Consider the following 22,245-nt stretch of genomic DNA (forward strand, 5'->3'; position numbering starts at 1 on the left):
ACGCATATACTTCCAACTTACACACACACACTTACACACGTACATCGCGAGACGAATCACACACATGAGAGTTGAAAATGTAATAACATCAATCACACAAAAAAAAAAACGAGTAAGAGAGAGAGGGAGAAGAAAAGCGAGAGGGACAACCTGCAATACCCTAGAGCAATACACTGCAGAAACCACCAAAAGCCAAGCAATTAGTTCAAACATCTTTTCAACAAAGAAGCGCTTAAGAAAACGAAGCAACATAACATTCTAAAATAATAATTTGCTTTTCATTATAGGCATTGCATGGTATTCTTTTTTAAACCTAAAAAGTTCTATGTATTGTATGAAAATTTGAAAATTAAAAAAATATTTCAAAATTTGTATATTATCGAGATAAGTTTGAATTCAATATTTAATAAAGACATGAATCTAAAGACTTTGCTTTGTATATTTAAATATCAAACTTTAAAGATTATCTTCATTTTAAATGTTTTTAAGGTTCTTAACATATAGTGCGAGATACTTTTTCGTTTAAAATGTATCTGTATAAAGATATAGGAAAAAAAATTCGCAATGTTTTGTATTGCAATGAAATGCAAAAAGAGATTTTACAATTTCCTATTATATTTCAACAATTTACAAATGTGAAAAAATGTATAAAAACTTATATTCAAAAAGAGTTTTCATATTTTATTAAGAGACATTTTGATTATTTTTTTATTTTATATCTACTGCTAACATTGATCAAAAACGAAAATCAACACAATTCAAATAAAAAACAGAAAACAAATTTGAAGAATTTATTGAGCTATTTTCTAAATTTGATATTTAAAGTTAAAATATATGTAAATATGATATGTGAAACCCAAACAAATACTGTGTAAAATATGTCTAAATAGTACAAATAAAAATGAATAAATTTAGAACTTTGAAAATTTGTCGGCTCCATTCGTTAAGTTTTCAATACTTTAAACAGTCAAATATAAAACTTGATGTTAGGGTATTTAGAATGCCTTTTAGCTTTAATCCGTAGATCGCTAAGCAAGGGTATACAAATGCTTTTAGCTGGTGTTGTTGCTGTGGCTGCTGTAGAGAGCCAAGCCCGCAACCTGACTACACGGAGGAGACTCAACTCAACTCAACTCAGCTCAGCGCTTCCCTTCCTTTCCCTTGACTTCTCCCTGCACCTTTGCTGTTTGCACAGAAAGACACGAACAGCTCACGAAATTCCCAACAATTTCTGCCTGATTATGCCATGCAACAGCAAAAGCAACAGCAACCAGGCGAGTCGAGCTACCTACCAGCAACAGTAACAACAGCAACAACAACAGCAACAACAAGCTTACTTTTTATCGCATATATTGAAAAATGCTTCAAACTAAAAGCCAAGCGCTGTAATCATATTTAACTTTGCCTGCCGCGTTGTTGTCTTTGTTGTTTTCATTGGACAAGCTTCTTCAGCTACATTTCGTTGTTGTTGCTGTTATTGTTGCTGTTGTTGTTGCTGGTGTTGTTGCTTTTGGTAGCCAGCCCCAAAAACCTCAGCCAAGCCGCAACAGGTAATTGATGCCGCTCGCGCGTTGCAAGAACTTTAATCAATTTTTCTGATTCATTTTTGTTGCTCTCGCTCTCGCGCGCTCTCTCTCTCTCTCATTCTCTGTGGCTGCTTTTTCTTTAGCAACTATGTGCATCACGATGATGATGATGATGTTGTTGCTGTTGTTGTTGTTGTTACTTCTGTTTTTGCTTTTGCTGTTGTGTGTTGCAAGTGGCCACTAACAACCAAAAACGGCAAACCGAAACGACAAGCCAACAAGCCAACCTGCAGTCGCTTGTTGGTTGCTGGTTGTTGGTTGCTGGGTGTTGTCGGTCGCCTGTTGTTGGTTGGCTGCTCTTGCTCTAGCTCTTGGCCAAGTGATTGAGTGTAGCCCATGGTACGAATTTTGTGGCCAAGTGGTCAATGACCAGATGGCAAGTGCCTGCCAGCAAAGTTGCAAGTGGATCAGCAGCGATACAGCACACAGATACTTTGCAAGTTAATTGCCAATGCAACTAGCCAAAGCTCAAAGCCAACAGCAAACAGCAAACAGCAACCAGCAAACAACCAACAACCAACAACAGCCACAGCAGTCAAACGTCAAGCAGCAATCAAGCTCAATGCAAAATCTAAATCATGATGCTGAAGATGCATAATTGAATTAACAAAAAAAAAAGCAACGTGAAAACTGGACAACTGAAAAATGTTAAAGCATTTTTTAGTGTTAGTTAATGCAATTAGCTTACAAAGTTTGTGCAGTTTGCTAAATAAATATTGTTTACTATTTGTATGTTATTTAAATACACGTGTGAACTTATTTTCTATAGATAAATATTTTGCAAAAACAACCTACAAATTTGGTCTAACTAATAAATTATTCAACAAATACTATTTTATGGTGGTAATATTTATTTATTTATTTTTACAATAACAAAATCTATTCTACAATTAATTAATAATTTAAAAACATGTTAAAGTTTTACAGTTGATTAGACTAAAATAAAAAAAATGTGCAAACTGAAAATGCTTTAACTTTAATTAAAAATTCTGTGTTATTCACTTAAGCAATAAATTGTTAAATAAATATCGTTTTATTATTTAAATTTTTTATTTTAATTGCAAGGCACTTGTGAACTTAGTACAATAATTGCTATAACAATATTTAATCCATATTTAATTTCGATTTTAAGAACAGGTTCTTGAAGCTTTACAATTGATTTAACGAAAATAAAAACTAGTCGAAAACTGGGAATTGTTAAGTAAATCTTAATTTATCATATATTTATATTTATTTAATTTATTTTACTCACACGTGTGAACTTATTTCCTGCAGCTAAATCATTCTCAAATAGCAACCTCTAATCCATATTTAATTTCTATCTCAGCAAGTGCATATATAATATTATGTTAAGGGGATTCACATGGTGATGGCTTTTCCAAGAATTTTGCACGTCATGAACTTTGCGCAATCAACTCAGCATTTCGTGCAGTTAATAAATATTTATATACATTTTTCTTCATATTGTATTTTTTTAATGTATTTTATATAAGTAGCAGCAATTACCAATACCATTTTAGGCCGAGACTTGTTACCTTCGTAAGGTCTTTCGCAGCCAATTATGGGAATTACATGAAATTGTGTGAAGGGCAGAGACAACAACAACAACAAAAAAGCCGTTAACTCTCAGTCCGCCAGACTTTGAAATACCCCTTGAAAAATACTAAAAGCACTGTCAAAGCTTAGCAGACCCAATGTTATATATGACAGCCAGGGTATAAAGCAATGAATAAGCATACATAAAGTTGGTCTTTAATTAGGCATTATATAATGCATTTGGCTGTAATAAATTTAATTAAATTCGCAGCACAACACCGTTGTTGCAGTCGATGTTGTTTGCCAGTAATTAAATGCATGCAAAGTTCGTTGAGAAGCGCAAAGAAAGGCAGCAAACTGACTGTTGAGAAGCACAGAGAGAGGCACCAACTATCTGACTGTCTGTCTGTCTATTATTGTTTTTACTGTGGCGCTCTTTTCTCCCTAACTTATAGTTTAATGTGTTGTAAACAAATGAAAGATGCAAGTGTAATTTAATAGCCTTGTTTGTTTGCATTCCTTGGCTTAGAACAACACATATACTACATATAGGATATCTAGTTATCTCGCATAAGAGGAGTTCACATAGTGTGGGAGTTTTATTCTATAGAGTACACACCTACATTGCTGTTGATCGTGTTGAAGTGCTCTGGCAATGGGGGAGAGAAAATTCAACACATGTGCATTTAATTGCTAACAGTTTGACTTTTCTCTTTCTTTTTTTCTGGCGTTTTTTCCCCAACATCAGCAGCAGCAGTTGCTGTTATAAATTTTGTACTCAACGTCATAAATTGTTTTTACTGTAAGTATTTAAAAGGCCTATGTATGCTACATACATATATGCTGGCAGAGTTCGCCAAGCGCCAAAGCAAACAAAACAATAGAAATAACAATATAAACGACAGTGCGAAAATGCTATTAAAAATTTCTGCTGCTACATTTGCAGGTATATTTAATACTCATACTCGCATGGTGCTTATAGCTTATACTCTACTTTAAAAAGGTTTACTTCAAACTCTTTGGACTAAAGCAAAACTCTGCTGCTTTTTACCTTAAAGAATATAATAGAAAATGGAAATGTGAAAAGCAAAATTATTGTTATATAAATTTATATTATAATTTATTAATATTATTATTTTGATTGTTTACCATATCTATTTCTCATATCAACTCTTTGGTTTACCAAGAAAATATATTCTTTCTATGGCAATTATTTATAAAGAGACTGAACAATCACTAAATAACCGAAAAATTACATGTTGCCATAAAATATTCTATCAGAATAGCTCCAAAATGTTGCAGATTAAATGAAAACTAAATGATGACTATTAAATTATTTTAGATTATGCAAAAATTCCACAAAATATTTAAGATATATTGTTGTAAAATAGTCTATAAACTTCCAATAAATTGTATTTATTTTAATATATATGTTTAATATTATTTGCATTAAATTATATATTACATACTTTGAATATTAAACATTTTGTTCTCACATTTGCAGCGTATTAAAACCAAAAAAAAAGAAGAGTATTCATGCGTCGACTCGACGACAAGTTTATTGCTTTGGCTGTTATTGCTGCTATTTGTAAAGTTTTTCATAGGTCGTTGGCATTTTTCAGAGCTCACCTAAAAGGCAAAATGCAAAGCAACGTTAAGTGTATTTTAATTACGCCAAGTGGGCAACAACAAGACGAGTGGCTACAACAACAACAACAGCAACAACAAGAGGAAGAAGAAAGGCGCTATGGGAAAGCCAAGAGAGTGTATCTAAGAAAAAGCAATTTTTGAATAATACAAGTGCTCGTTGTATTCGCACACAATGCAGAAGACAGGCACACAGAGAGTTAAGTCAGGTTAAGGGAAAGAACTGAGAGAGAGAGAGAGAGAGAACTGCGAAGGGTGTTAAGCTAAGCACAATGGAGATTTGAGTAAATAACAATTATAAACGCAATTAAAGAATTATAATTAAAATATGCAAAATAGATAAAAAGCTTAAGGCCAAGATTGCCAAATCTGAACCAGAAGCTGAATTCGAATCTGAAGCAAAACTTTAAACTGTGAATGAAACCCTCAAGTCGCATTTTAAATTGTTCAACAAAATAATAATTATAATTAATACGGTTGTTTTTGTTTGCTGTGTCAAAGAGATGAGAGAGCTAAAGGTCAACAAAGCACACAGCTCACATCGCTTGTAAACCGTCAATTGTCGTGAACGTGTCATGAACGCGTAAATGTCAATTAAAGGCGCCAAAAATATATACGAATATCTCTGCTCTGCTTTGCTTCGGCTGTTTGTTTGTTTCGCTGTCTCGCTGTCTGTCCAATTGTTTGCTTATATGTTTGTTGCTGTTGTTGTTGCTGTTGTCGTTGTCGTTGCCGCTGTCGTTGTTGTCACAGTCTGCATTTCAAATTGGGTCACACGGAAATGAAAGCTAAACGAGCCAAAAATGTGAGGTGGGAGCCCAGTTGAAGTTTGCCGAGCCAAAGAGCTGACAGCGAAACGGCGAAACAGAAACCCCAAAGCAGACAAAATTCGTTGTAACATTTAAATTTCAAATCACACAGCAAATGAAAGACAAAAGCAACAAAGCTAAACACAAAACAAAAAAAAACACCGACGAAAAGAACAAAATTATAATGTAAATAAATATTTAAGTAAGCAGTGCAAATATGATACATGTTATATGTGTAATTTATTTTTATTTTATTTATTACGTGTACAAACATAAAAATTACTTTTGTCACACATGAATGGAAATTGAAAAATATACCAAAAATTCAATATGCAATTTGAAGAATGCAGTATATATATATATATATAAATATTGTATAATATATAAATGCAGTATATACATACAGTATATCAATGCAGTATTTACACAATGTATAAAAATGCAGTATATAAATACATTATATATACACGGCAAATAAATACGAAATGTAAATACAGTATATAGACACAGTATATAAATGCAGTATATTACTACAGTATAGAAATGCAGTACATAAGTACAGTATATAACTTCATTATATAAATAAAACCAGTATTTAAATACAGTATATAAATACTGTATATAGACGCAGTATATAAATTCAGTATACAATTACAGTATAAAAACATATAATAGAAATACAGTATTCAGATACAATATATAGACACAGTATCCAAATAAAGTATAAAAATACAAATAAATACGTTTAGAACAACAGTTGATTACTGTGACAGCTGCGTTTAAAGACAGTTAGAATATAAAGTACTATGTATATGTAAAGGTTGAACAACCCTGATTTACGTCATCATATCGCAACTGATCATAATTTCATTATACCAGAATCTAGATAACTGTCTGGCCACAGCAGCAGTCAACAGCTGCTCTCATTCTATTTGCATTACTTTACAGCTTTTTTTTTTGTGCTTCTTTTTAAATATTTAGAGACTTTTCTTCGTCTGAAATTCGTTTTTATTGTTCTTTCTGTGAGTGGAACTTTTTTGCCGTTTGCCTAATTGCAAATACGCCAAAGATACATACATACATACAGTATTTTCTCAGCCACTATCTGAAGTTACCATGGAAATTTTTATGCGATTTTGTCTGTTTAATCTGCGAATGCAGTATATAAAAATAAAGTATATAGTCTCTGTTGATATACAATATAAATAATTACGAAAATCAAATTAAACTCATCTGTTTTTTGTATTCGAAATCTAATTAAAATAATTCAATTAATTTTGCGTGTTTATTTTGTTTTCGAATGACCTTCATTTTTGTTTGTTTTTTTCCGTTTTTTGTTGATTTAGGGGCTTTGGAGAGAAGGAGGCTAAGGTAACCGATAATTATCAAAGAACTCAAAGCTCATGCAAAATTAATGCTCAAATGGCAAACACATCGCAACGACTTATCTGTAGCCCAATAAAAACCTTTCTAAATCAACTTCTTTCAACACTTAGGGGCCCCATCGACAATTTGCCCGCCCTCACCGCGTCGCCCTTTTTGATTAATGAACTTGTTTGCTTAAAGGCTTTGCAGCGACCTTTTACACTGAGACTCGACTCGACTCAACTCGAGTAAATGCCTTTCAATTGAGTTCAGTTTACACAAATGTGTGACTGGGACAGACTCAAACTCAGACACAGACACGCGTGCATCCATTTAGTTGTGTATCCAAGGCCAAACATCGCATTGCGTATACGCAAGGCTACGATGGCGATCAAAGGGCGCAATTACAACAATTCTCCAGTCTCCGTCGCCATCTCCGACTCCGACTCCATCTCCGTCTGCGTTGCATAAATCAAGTTCGCCAATCAGCCTTACAACGCAGAGATGTGGAGTCGGTATTCGGTATTCGGTATCCGTATCGAAGTCTAAATCGAAAAATTGGCTTTTTTGTTGCCTTGCTTTTTGAGCAACAGACCCGAACATTACAGCGCATTACACGCATTTGGTGGCTATCGCTGGCTGACCATCGGAACTTCACAAAAAAAATTGTCCATAAAAGGGGCGAACAACAACAGCAACAACAACAACAACTCGAAGGTTGCCCAGTTGTTGTTTAGTTGCTTTGAGCTTGTTGCATGTGCATTTTGAATTGAAATTGTTTTGTTTCGTTTCTTGTTTTTTTTTTTCCATAATCATTTTTTGGTATTTCTACATTGTCGCATTGTCACAAACAGTCGACAACAAAGAGAACAAAATACGAGTGTGCATTAAATCCCAGCACAAATAAATAAATGAAAATCTAAATTGTCTGAGTACTTCAACAACAACTCTATGTTTAATTTTTCCTGCCTTGGCTACCTTTTGTGACACACGATTATCAAAGTGGAAATGAAGTCGCCTCTAGCATAAACTATATTTGGTTTTTTTTTTTTTTTTTTTTTTTTTTTTAATTTTTGCAGTTTTATGACCGAATTGATGTAGCTGACATTTTGCAAATGTTTCAATTACTTACAAAGAAAATTTAACTACGTTTCAAAATATTGTAAATAAATGTGGCAAGCTTCAGGGAAAAAAGTCAATAACAATAATTCCATGAGCAATAAAATATTATCATTTAAGATAAAGTGTATTTTATATGTTTATTTCCAGTAAAATAAATATTTTTATATCCGCTAAGCAAAGTTATAGACAATAATGGCTATACTATTTATGCGATCTGATAAAAAATGGTAGAAGGTAATTAAGAAATACTTTTGTATGGTAAATAACGTATATTGGAATCTGATCTAAATTGCTTTGACCTGACAATCTGGTATATTTTGCAGTATATGGTATATTTTTAATGTAGTACGGTACGATTATACCAAATATAGCATTTGGTATATTTTAGCACTTTGTGATATTTAAATTTGGTATATTTTAGGATTACTACTGCATTGTTTTACTTTTATTCAAAATGATTAGCGGGTATTTTCTAATTGAAATTTGAAAAACTGCAATTTGTTATCGTGCACTAACTACTAAAATATTTGTATATTTAATCTTCAGTATTTCCATCTTAACTATTTTTATTAATTCTTATTATTTTGTTGACTTTTTTATCATATCTACATCATATTTTGCATTTTGTTGGGGTTTTCTTTTTCACGGCAATTGGCTCGAATTGTCCGCCTTAATTGCCGGCAAGCATAAATCAAAAGTGATGCATTATTAATTGCGACACACACACATCGAAGCGAGTGCAACTTTCGCTGTGCCCTTTTGTCCCAGTAAGGCAACGGAATGGCTTTAATAACTCGTATTCGCAATCTTGTCCGTCTGCGTTTGACTGAATTTTCATTTCGGTTTTTTCTTTCTGCTTTTCGGTTTTTTTACTTTTCGAGTATGCCACGCCCACCGGCAAACGCTTGAAATTTCTACAGTCGCCTAGCGAAAGAGAGTGCAGAGTGCAGTGTGCGCGCATATCTGGAAAGTTTATTTACTTTGCAGCTCCATGGCACACTCCATGTGTCATTTTTATCGCCCCCTTGCCGTCCAAGTGCAGCAAACATAAAATTGCCAACTGCAGTTGCAGTCGCTGTCGACGTTGACGTCGCAGTCGCAGTCACTGCTTGGACTCTTTTATGACTCAGAAGTACTTTGTGCAGTGACTGAGTTGACAGGCCGCAGAAGCAGCAGCAGCAACAGCAACTTGGTTTCATCGTATGGCCATTATACGCACTCGCATTCACACTCACACTCCACAAACACATTCACTCACACACACACACACACACACATTCAGAGGCCTGGTGAGTGCTTCAGAGTGTTTGGCTTACGTGATTTGTGACCCACAATAGTCGTAAGCTCACAATGACAGGCGCCAATGGAATTGGAAACTGCAGCAACTTGTCTTCCAATTCTGTTCTGTTCTTTCCTCTTTTTTTTTTTTAGTAAGTATTTTGATTTTTCCTCCTTCGCATGAACAAAAAAAAATGGAAACACATTTTTGCACACAACGGAAAATCTATTATGTTTTGTTCTACTTTTAAATGCTTTGTCATAGGTATTTTGTAGAGCTTAAAAAGTATTTTTCAGTGACTGTAATTATTCTGTTATTATTATTCTATTTTCTACACAAATCTTTACAAAATAGAAAGTAAATAAGGAATATACATAAAAAATAATAATTAAAAAATAAATAAGCAATAATACAAAAAATCAAATAATAAAAAAATGCTAATAAAAATAATTTTAAAAAAATAAAAAAAAAATAATTTAAAAAAAATAAAAAAAAATAATTTTAAAAAAATAAATAAATAAATAAAAAAATAAAAATAATAAAATAATAAGCAAAAAAAAAATCAAAAATCAGTCTAAACTGTATACAATACATTACAAATTAAATTGTAAATACTAAAAAAATAAAATAAAAAGAATAATTATAATAAAAAAAAAAATAATAAAGTAATAAACAAAAAAAATTAACTTAATAATTAAATATAAAAATTTTAATAATATCAATCACTAACTATTATTTATATGCAGAAACAAAAATTTCATGAAATGATGATTGTTATTTGAGATTTATATTTTACTCAGATATTTAAAATACCTTAAAAAAGATCATAAATAGAATGATTATATTGTAAGGTTTGCCGTCTTCCATTTTCAAATGACATTTTACTCTTATTGTTATTACTTTTCTGTAATGCAATTTTCTACAAAATTACTTTCAAAAAATGGATTTCCGCTGATAATAATAATACCTATTTTAGTACCTTAGTAAAACTTAATTAAGGAGAAAATACATATGTTTTAAGCCGCTTAATTTTGAAGTGTTCATCAACGAACTCTCAATTTATCACATTAATTTAGCATAATTTCCCAAAACGAATTTCTGTGTTGTGATAGCACGCCAATTGCTTTGCACATTTCTCACGCTTTTTATGCAAATGGAAAACACATTTCCAAACAAACAGTTTATATAACCAAATACTATCTAACCGAGCATAACTACTTAAAAGACCGCAACGCAGATAAAACTTGAAGATGAGCTTTGTTTTCTTTTCCTTTTTTTTATTTTCTCGCACGTTGCACATCTACATACAGATATTCGAAACAAAAATCATAAAATGAAAAGTTGAAAAATGCAAATGGAAAAAAGCGTTTCCCAGTTTAGATTGAATTGAGTCGCGAGAGTTGAGAAATATTTAACTAAAGAAGAGGAAAACCATCATAAAGGCGAACAAAAGTTTTGACCCCCTTAAAGCGATTTTAAACACGTTTTTGTCGTAAATTTCGAAAGATAAAAAACATAAAACATATAACACAAAAAACAAAAAAAAAAAACACTAAAGAAACAAAACAAAAACATAGCTTTGAAGTTTCAATTTCAGTCGATTCGATGCAGTTGCACACGACTTGCTATCATAACACACACATTCACACGCACCCACATTCACACACACACACACATACTCGCAGACACACACACATACTCGCAGACACACACACACTCATTTGCACCTGCGCAAAAAAAAACATTTATTAACCGAGAGTAAATTAAAAGTGACTTTTATTGTATTTGATTATTCATATATGAATAACTGCATCGATGCAAAAGAAATGAATGTTCTCCTCCCCCTCTTTCCAACCGCTTTAATCTTACCCCACACAGGTTGATCCCTCCAACTGTCCCCTACCACCCCCCTCCGGCATCCACGAACCCCTTTAAGCCAGCAGAAAAGCTGCACAATGTGAAAATACCGCTGGTTGTTCAATGTAACTGCTTTTTGTCGTTGTCGCTGTCGTTGTTGCTGCTGTTGTTGCTGTTGTAATTTTTCGCATAAATTTACATTAATTTATGCAATTGCTTGCATTGTTTTTTCTCTCTCTCTCTCTTTTCCTCTAGTGTTTTTTCTCTTGTGTTGTTACTGCGGTTGCTGCTTTTTTTTATCGCATTTTTATTGTCATTTGTGTTTTTATTGAACAGTTTGTGACATTTTACGATTTTCAAAGTGAAAGGTACATATTTGGTAAATTGCTATGGAAAAGAAATGACGGCAGTCTTCCAAAACCACAAAAGACCAAAACCAAAGCGCAACTAAGAATGCTGTACTTCTCTACTGCTCTTCTATATTTGTCATCGACTACAGAATACCCTGCTGTTGCAGTAATCAATTTTAATCCTTTATGGATTCATTTCTGTTGGTTAAAAGCTTTCGTAATGTTTGAAGAGGTGGAGAAAAGTAGTAAATAAATATACTGGATTTTTGTCTTTTAGTATTTTTTTTATCAAAAACAGTATTATTCGTAAAACAGTATTAATAAGTCTTAATATTACAAAAAGTAAAAAAGTATTAATGAAATATACAAGTTTGTTTCTTTAAGTATTTTATCAAAAACAGCATTATATCGTAACACTGTAATCATAGTATTAATATTAAAAAAAGTTAAAAAGTATTAACAAAATATACTGTTTTTTTCTTGCAGTAGTTTTTTTTTTTTTGTAAGGAAAATTTTATTATTAATCGAATGCATTCCTTCGTCTCAATATTCACAAATATGAAAGAATTGTATTATGTTTTTGTTAATAAAAAATATATTCCAATAATCTTAATACTTTTGTACGAAAGAAATTTGAAAAATTCTAGTATTTTTTTGTAATAAATATTGTATGCAAACATTGTTGCTATAAAACTTCATTACATAATGTAACATAACTTATTTTGAGTGTTTCCTTTTAGCATTTTTGTAAAAACAAAAAAAAACAGTATTAATCGAATGTGTTGTTGGTTCCCTTTTAGTATTTTTTATATACATAAAAACATCATTACTCGAATATACCGATTTAAGTAGATTACGATTGTGTGAAAGGATTTTTGCAAAGTTTTTTTTAAATAGTAATGTATATACAAATGAAAATATTCATGTATATTTCAGAAAATTATGGAAAGAGATTCGTTTATGGCGTTCCCTTTTGGTATTTTTGTACAAATAGAATAACTTCTACCAATCTAAAATTCTTTTTTAGCATTCCCTTTTGGTATTTTTGTATACAATAAATATAATACCTCCACTTATCTACAAATCGTATTAATATTTGTATCTATCATTGTGATATTTCTTGGTTTTCACCATGCTAACATAATTTTCCATCACATTATTTTCCCTCAACTCAGCAGGTGATTATTATTGCAAAGTAGTTTTGCAGAGTAAATCACCAGGTGTCATTTTGCACGGCAAATGGTTAATGCCATATCTGGGCGTCAGGGTAGAAAAGACACACATGGAGTGTGTGTGTTGCACATAGTCAGGTACTTGGATAGGTTGCTTGACTTTGCATTGCTTTGGCATTTTTTCTGTATTTCTTGGTGTTGTTGCTGTTGTTGTTGTTGTTGTTGTTGTTGTTTGTGTTCGTCTCTTGGCTGTTTGCCTGCTTTTGGTTTTATTTATGCAGCCGACGCGGCGCGAAAATCCATTTTGAACTGGTTTCTCGGTTTCTCGCTTTTGGCCTTACTTAGAGACAGAGAGAGAGAGAGAGAAGAGAGAAGAGTAGGAGCTGCCACCGCCACCGCAGTCGTCGTTGTCGCTTGTTAAAAATGGAAAATTGTGCACGTACTTTTCGTACTTGCCAGCCAGTTGGCCAGACTATAAAAGTTAATGAAAAAAGCACAAAAAATGGAATGAAAAAAAAAAGAGACTCAACTGAACCGAAGCAAACTGAGCTCAGCGTAGGCTGCTGCACTTTCAAATGGGCGGGTGGCCGCATGTGGCATGTGGCATGGGGCACGACGACGCGGCATCTTGAAGGGCAGCAAGTGTCTGCAATTTACTTCCGTGATCTAGCGACTAACAAGCTCCATCTCTCTCTCTCTCTCTCTCTCCCTCTCTGAATAGAGACATTGACATATTATCGCAACGGTTTAAGGACATGGCAAGTCAATCGGGCTGACATTAATTATGCTAACTGCAAGAGAGAGAGAGAGAGAAACTTGTGTTGCAACAACTTGACCTCAGTGTCTCGTCAGCTATTCATTTGCTTAACTTTCGTGCTGTGTGCGACACATCAATCAAAAGCTAGACTAACTAGAGAAATGATTTTAAATGCGTGAACACAAAGTTCGTCACCAAAAAGGTAAACAAAAAACGCAACAGAACAGAAATTTGTTGGCGCTCTGCCAGCTAAGAAATTAACAGAAAAATATTCCAGCACAAAAAAATAAAAATTGTTGTTTATTTTTTTTTTTTTTTTTGGCGACAAATGGCGACAGGATGTGAGAAAGCAGAGAACTATGTAGTATCCACAACTATTCAAATTTGAATTGAAAACGTCATAAAGCAAATAAATATTTTTGTTCATAAAGTCGAACGGAAATTGACTTCAGCTCTTGCACAAATTGCGATTCCTTCGAGCTATGCAGCAAAAAAAAAAAAAAATACACAAAAAAATAGAGGAAGCAGAAAAAACTTGATTCGCAAAACTCGGACTTTGAATGTGCTTTTTTCTCAGCTTTGCTTTGCATTGCGAATGCGAATGCGAATCCGAATCTGAATCGTGATTTATGCGTTACAGCGCGACAAATAAAATAAAAATCAACAACATAGTTAAGAAGTAAATAGAAATAAGGGCCAATCGTGGGAGAAAGTACGCATCGCAATCGCAATCGCATAAATTTGACTTTGACTTACCACTTACCTTAGCTGCCAAAAATATGAAGAAAATAAATGTTGATGAAGATGATGATGACGTTGATGATGTTTTCTTTTGATTCTGCAAGTATAAAAGAAAATACGAAATTTAGAATATTATATATTTGTATGTTGATTGTAAATGTGAATTTCATTATGGAGAATTAGTATAATGATGAATGAGTATGCTTTGCTCACTTGGCTTTTTCTAAATTGAAGAATAGTTCAAACACTTTCTCACACATGCCGCACACACACACACACATACACAAATATAAAATGCAAATGCGACTCGCCTCCCTAACATAATGTTGCAAGTATTTGAATGCCAAAAGGTGCCAGAAGATGCATTAAAGTGTGGTCAGAGAAACGAAACGCAGAAAAAAATCAAGTGAAAAAGCGACAGTCGAGTGTACTCGACTCTGAGATATCCGCAAACTGTATTAAATAAAAGCAAAACAGTATGCTATTATTCTTAAAATATACTAAATAATATACCGCAAAAATACTAAAATATACCGAAGGTCATTTGGTATATCGGTGAAATACTACATTCTAAATATACCGAATAGAGGTTAAAGCATACCAAATTGTAGCCGAAAATACTAAAATATACCGAAGGTCATATTTGGTATATCAATGAAATACTAAATTCGGAATATACCAATTTGGGATCAAAATATACCATATTGTCACCAAAAAAAATATACCGAAGGTGATATTTTGTATATCGATGAAATACTACATTCGAAATATACCGAATAGAGGTTAAAGCATATCAAATTGTAGCCGAAAATACTAAAATATACCGAATGTCATATCAATGAAATACTAAATTCGGAATATACCAAATAGAGGACAAAATACACCAGATGATCAGCCAAAGCTTTTACTTCGCTATGTCGTCTCGTCTGTTCATGCTGATCGAGCATATAAAATTTCTCATTTTTCATTCATTTTCGGCTGACACAAAATTATAATACCCTTCTACACTATATGGGTAGCGGGTATAAAAACGCAGAGAAGGTAAGGAACCATAAAAATGCGCACATAAATTATATTGAGAGGAGCCACTATGGATGGCACCATGGCAACCCTGGCAATCTGCGACGATGGCCAACATACGCAAATGCAATGTGAAAATTTATGACCAAGCATTGCCAGCCCGACACTTAGCAGGCGTCCAGCACACTCCTCCTCTGCTCCCCTTTGGCCCATCTTCATCTCGATTGGTAGGCAAATAAATTACAGCGTCATTCGCAGCTACCGAAAACGAAAAAAGAAATAGAAGCTGAACAGGCCAATCAGACAGACAATCACACAATCGCAATCACAATCGATCAGCATATCAAAAGTCGTCAATCAATTGGCAAATAAAAAATAATTACAAGATTTACAGCTTCACATCAGTGATATGTGTTTGTTGTATCGAGCTCTTCATCGTTTTAACGATGTGTCCGTTATATATATATATATATATTTTGTTATAATCCGTCACTTGATCTAAAGTTTTCTCTACACTTTTATGTTTACGTCTTCCAGACGTTGTTTTCTCTTCAAGTTTGCTATATTCACTTATTGTTATGAGAAGATTTATTTTGATACTTAGCTTTTTTCGCTTATTATAATATAAAGCTTCACTTTTATATTTCCAATTTCTCATAATATTCATCTTTGTCTAACAAACTAATTCAGTTCTATTCGATACTTTAATTTGTATGACTTTCTGTCTTATTCTTATTCTATTTATTTCTGTTATAATTTTATTAATGATTTCTTTTTTTTGTCAATTTCTCACTAGTCGTAATAAAATTATTTTTATCTATGAATTTTTAATGTGCATAGATTTTATATAATTTGCTTATCATTTTGTTAATATAATTAATTGAAATTTCCTATCTCTCATTATAACGTTGTCATTATCTATCAGTCAATAATATAAATTTCTATATCAATTTTGATCTACACTTTTCTTATTACGTTTTTCTGCTTTCTTTTTATTCGTGTTTTATTTTCTTATCATATTATGAGTGTTGATTTTTTTTTGATTTCCTATGTCTCATTATAACATTATCTTTGTCTAACAATTTATACTAATTCGTGCAAAAAATATGTATCTTATATCTTTCGCATTTGCAAGTTGACTTGCTCATTCAAAAAGGTTTCAAGTTCACAAAAACTTTGAAGAATTTGATTGACTAAGCCCACAAAAATGCTGTTATAAGTAATTGCAAAACTTAAAAATAAAAACATAATAATGCATTAAGTTTTTAGGGATTGTTTGGCTTTATAGATACTGAGATCATAGCAAACTTCAACTCATTATTTTGCTCCAATTTGAATGGGGAATAAAACTAGATTTACTCAGTGTATTTTACTAGATATTCATTCTGTTGTAACGCTGCCCACTTTCAAGTGCACAACGAATAACTCTGAATGCTTTCGATAATGTTAATGATAATGATTCACATGGCTGACCACGAGACTCAAACTGAGCCAAAGTCAGACTCAGAGCATCGGAGGCATAAAAGAGCTATGAATCACAGTTGTGCTGCGGCTGCGGATGAATCGTTAGTTACACCAGACCAGACAGAGTTATTGTTGCTCTGTTGTTGCTTTTCCAGTCCCATTTCCAATTCCAATTTCAGTTCCAATTTCCAAAGTCCGAAAACAAAAGAGCCCCATATTAATTTTATATAATTGAGCAAAACGCGCTCGCGGACGTTGTCGGACTTTGTGATGTTTCTATTTCTGTTTCGGTTTCTGTTGCTCTTTCTTTTTCTTACGCGATGCAGCTTTGGGCCCCCAAAAATGGTTGTTGTATAGAAGAGGAAAGAAATGAAACTTAACTACAAAGCCGCCGTTGCGTCGTCCAATTTCGTATCCCATTTCGAGTACTGCGCTTGATTGATGGACATGAGCTGCTATTTGCAGAAATAACTATAGTTGTTTTTGTTACTCCTGTTGTTGTTGTTGTTGCTGTGGCTGTGGCTAGTCTTGTTGTTATTGTTGTTTATGCGTCGACTTGTTTACTTATGGCTTTTTGCAATGTTACGCATATCTATCTGCCACAGAGTTCTTGCTCTCGCTCTCGCTCTTGCTTAATTGCCTCCTATTTCTTGTACTAATATTATGCTTATATGTTGTGTGTTGCATATACACATGCTGCAGCAGATTAAAGTTGCAGTTGCAGTGGCAGTTGCAGTTGTTGTTGCAACTGCCAGCGTAATATTTGCTTCGCTTGTGCAGTTTGAGTTCCAGGCACATTTGGTAGCCGATTATTAACTTGAAGATTGCACATTTCACAGTCAATTAACTGCGCAAACTACTCAGACTATACACACACACTCTCACACACACACACACACACACACACACACACTTGCAGGTTGAAGAAACTTAAGTAACTTTTTTATGTAATGCAATCATTTTATTTGCTTCGCTATCAACAAGTTTTGTGCAAATCATTTGCTACACCAAAACAACAATAAAAATAATTCTTGCTGCTTTTTTCCCCTTCGTTATTATCTTCTACTTTTTTCATATTTTTGCATTTCATTTTTTTATACACGCTACCGATAGATTAGACATCTATATACTAAATATAACCTTTGGTATTTTTGCAGTATTAATTTGATATATTTTCAGAATAATACCACACTGCTTTATCTGTATTCATCGATAAACCAAATATAAATGTTGGTATTTTTTTGGTATTTTTTTGTATATGTAATTTGATATATTTTCAGAATAATACCACACTGCTCTATCTTTATTCATCGATAAACCAAATATAAATGTTGGTATTTTTTTATATTTTTATGTATATTTAGTATTTTTGTGTATATTATATTATATTTTATTTATATTATTATTTGGTATATTTTTAGAATTATACCACACTGTTTTACTTTTATTCATTGACAAACCAAATATAAATGTTGGTATTTTTTAGAATTTATGTATAATATTTTGGTATATTTTTAGAATAATACCACACTGTTTTACTTTTATTCATCGACAAACCAAATATAAATTTTGGTGTTTTTTTAGTATTTTTATGGTATATTAATTTGACATATTTTTAGAACAATACCACACTGCACAGTTGTTCCGCCAGTATGGGAGTTGCGGCCAAAAATACTTCTAGTTGTTATATTGCTACGAAATTTTGCCCAAAATTCTATAAAAATATTTTGTATATATAGTAAAAAAATTGTCTAGATCGGAATACTATATCCTATAGCTCCCATACAACCTTAGTATGGCTTATATGCCGATTGTGCGCCAAAATACTTCCGGTGGAGTTACAGTGCTAAAATTTGATTATTAGCATCCAAGATATGTATAAGACTATTTAAATTACCTTTCTGCTTTCTTCTACTAAACTAATTACTTTTCGAGTTTTTTCTGCATTCGTGCCCTCTTCTGTGCACCAAAGATCAAAGATGTACATGCGTAAAAGCTCGTAGTTATAAGAAGCGCCAATAAAAAATGATAATATAAAAATAAGCGAAAAAAAGAATATGTAAAATTGTCCACAAACACAAAAAAAACATCACAAAGGCAAATAAGGAGCAGCAGATTGCGTCGCAAATTTGACCTTGAAAACAGTAAGATAGCTTAAGTTTATTTATGAGTATATACACATCTGCCAAAATCTGCAGCTGAACTTAACATTTTTATTACCTGAAAACATTGGCAAATGCACTGATATCACTCATAATGGGGGAATCGGGGGGCAACATACCTAAAAATCTACTTAAACAGAGATAATGACGATCACAATTCACTGAAAATTAGTATTAATTAAAATTAAACAATAACAAATAATTAATAATTCAAATTAATTTCAGTAAAAGATCTTGTTAAAGTAAATATCTTCAACTTTAATACCATTTTTAAATATTTCAATTTGGTGAATTTTTGCGAACGTCCGACCACTTTGAACTTCACTTTTGTTTTGACAAAAAGCCCACTAAACGCAGTTGCAGCAGCAAAATTGAAGACGTGTTCACACTTTGCATTCTATTTTTAGAATGTCCCGTTGGATTTCCAGAAAAATCTAGTTTGCAATGAAGAAGCTTGGACATTTTAGTAACGATTTGTTTACTTTTCGTAAATTTTTGTTGTTATGACTTTTTTTATTTTTGGCCTATGGGCGGAACCACTGTGCACTGCTTCGCTTTTATTCAAAATGTGCAGCAAGTATCTCATCGTCGAGCACACTCGACTGTAGTTGTTTCGCAAAAATCTGATACCTTTTGTTTACTTTTTGCTTTCCCTATTTTTCGTGTATTTCTAAGTTTAATTTGTACTCTTTCCATCTTTACTAATTCTACAAATTTTTGCTCTGTTCTCACTCTCTTTCGCTTTATCAAACTCTTTCTCTTTAGTGCTTTAATAAATTGCTTCAAATTATTGCGTTCCGTTTTGTTGACTTCGTTGTCCAAAGTCGAAAAAGGGATTTGCTGTCGTGGATGAAAAACTTCTTGAACATTGTTTTCTTAATGGTCATGCATTAATCGTCACTCAAGCGAGTGGCTGCAGCATCTTTACATTCGTCGTTTAACTCCAAAGTGCAGCTCATCAAATATGAAGCAGAAATTTAACACGTTGTCGCCCATTAAATCAAAGTATTTGCTTGCAACAATATTTATTTTGCAATTTTACGAAATCGATACTCGCTTTGTATTTTACAGACTCATTACTCATACGCCATGTGAATCTTGTTCCGTCTTTACAGCTCGCAGCTCGCAGCAAACAAAACGAAATCACTCATCATCAGTAATTGGTAAACACTTAAAAGGTTTATGAACCTCTAGCCAAAAAAACAATAAATACAAAAGGCTAAACAAATGAAGACAACAACAACAACAACAACAGCAGCTGAAAAACTCTTCAAGCGCTGTATAATTTCTTATAATTACTTTGACTTTAGTTTATTGCTATTGTTGTTTATGACTCATACTTTGGCAAGCTTTTCCCAAATGAAGTTTAAATTGTAAACGAGAAAAAATACAAGAAATGTGAAATGGAAACGAACAAAACAAAAAAGTTTATACAAGCGAAAAGTTCCGCTGGCAGCCGCCGAAAGCGCAGATTAATGTAATTATGGAAACGCGATGAATTTTACAAGAAAATTGATTTTCAATCGAGTTGCAGCAGCAACAGCTTCAAGCTGAGACTTCCACGAAACGCGACCGCAATGAGCTCTTACTCAACTTGCACACACGTGAATCGCTCTCTCTCACTCTCTTTCTCCGTCTCTCTCCCTTGCTTATTCACTGACCATAGCGAATCGTTTTTCAAATGCAATAATGCGTGAGTTAACTCGAAACTAAAGCGTGGCGAGCAAGCAACAACAACCAACAACAACAACACGATGAAATGAAAACTTCAACGGCCAAATGAGTGTTGCAAAATGTGTCAAGCCAAGGTTGGAAAACACTTTTGGGGAGAAAGCAAAGAGGGTCACAAAAGGTTTCGAAGAAATTCAACAAAACATTTAAATGAGCAAAGCAGCAAAAAAAAAACCCAAATGAATGGCGAAAATTGAGTGTAATCTAATCGGTAAATTGATTTTTAACTGCTTAATTAGCGCAATTCGAGCTATTAAAATCAAGGTTTTATTTTTACAGTTAGCGTGCGGGAAATATTGTGTTTTATTGCAAAAGAAAACAAGGTAATAGATAAAAAAAAAAATTAAATGTTAAACAGCTTGCGAAATTTACAAATTCATTATTGTTGTGCATTTTCAATTCAGCCATCAAAAAAAGAAAATGGAAGATAAAATTAAATAAATATATACAAATAAATAAATATATATAATAACTAAAGAATAATAATTAACAAAACTTAAAAATTGTAAGTAATGAAATTAAAAATAATTATTATTATTGAATTTTGCGTAATTTTACTAATAATAATTTTAATTTTAATTATAATCGCGTACACGACTAAAATTAAAATATACAAAAATAAAATACCACAAACTAAAATCATAAACTGAAAAAAAAAAACAAAAAATGTATGAAAACCTAAGAAAATAATAAAAATAATAAATAATACAAATAAATTGAAAAGCAATTATAATTAAAATTTTAATAATTTCTTTTTCGATAAACAGAAAAATAAAAAATTCTAACTTTAATCTCACGATTATTAAATACATTTAAACAATATAACAATAGTAATCGTATTTATTTTCATAATTTGTGACATTCATTCATTCATTTCGTTAAAATAATATAATAGTAATTGAAATTAACAAAATTTGGGACTCGATGAAGTCACAATTTATACTTATTTAATGAATTCAAAAAAAAAGTAATAATTGAAATTTACATAATTTTTTAGATGAATTAAAAAAAATGATATTAGTAATTGAAATCAAAGAAATTTGTGACTCGATGCGGTCAAAATTTATACGTTTAATAAATGAATTAACAAAAAAATAATATTATAAATTGAAATTTAAATTATTTTGTTAGATAAATTAAGAAAAAGAATAATATTAGTAATTGAAATTTACATAATTTGTGAGTCGGTAAAGCATCAGCGTTGTAGAAGTGCAAATAACAGATTCCAGCAACACACAGACTGTATGTGTGTGTGTGTGTGTCTCTGGTTTGATTTTGGTGCAACCTTAGAGAGATGACAAGATGCAGATTGCGACAAGTGCAGATACAGATACAAATTGCGGGAGCATTGCGCCGACGACAACTTGCGAGTTACGCGGAGTCTTTTACTCTGTCTACCTCTCTCCCTCCCTCACTCACTCTCTCTCTCTCTCTCTCTTCGCTTCTCCCTGGTGGGCTGCTTATCGCTTCGCGTCTCTCGTGTCACTGGTTATCATCATCGAAACGGAGACAGAGTCACAGGCAGAGATAGAGATAGCGACAAAGGCACAAGAAGAAGAGGAAGAAGAAGAAGCAGAGGAGAAGCACAACCAGCAACAGCAAGAGCAAGAGCAACCAAGACAGAGACAGAAACACAAGCGGAGCGAA

The 22,245-nt window shown here is 32.6% G+C and overlaps 1 protein-coding gene across 1 annotated transcript in view; it reads right to left on the bottom strand.

Annotated features, from left to right (window-relative positions):
• LOC117571874 (homeobox protein 13) overlaps positions 1 to 22,245 on the bottom strand; it is a 77,513-nt gene that overhangs the window by 44,445 nt on the left and 10,823 nt on the right. The window contains exon 2 of the mRNA XM_034254334.2: positions 14,244 to 14,318. The gene's annotated coding sequence lies outside the window, so the exon portion shown is untranslated. The remainder of the gene's footprint in view (positions 1 to 14,243; positions 14,319 to 22,245) is intronic.

This window comes from Drosophila albomicans, chromosome X, assembly GCF_009650485.2.
Source record: "Drosophila albomicans strain 15112-1751.03 chromosome X, ASM965048v2, whole genome shotgun sequence".
Taxonomy (NCBI): domain Eukaryota; kingdom Metazoa; phylum Arthropoda; class Insecta; order Diptera; family Drosophilidae; genus Drosophila; species Drosophila albomicans.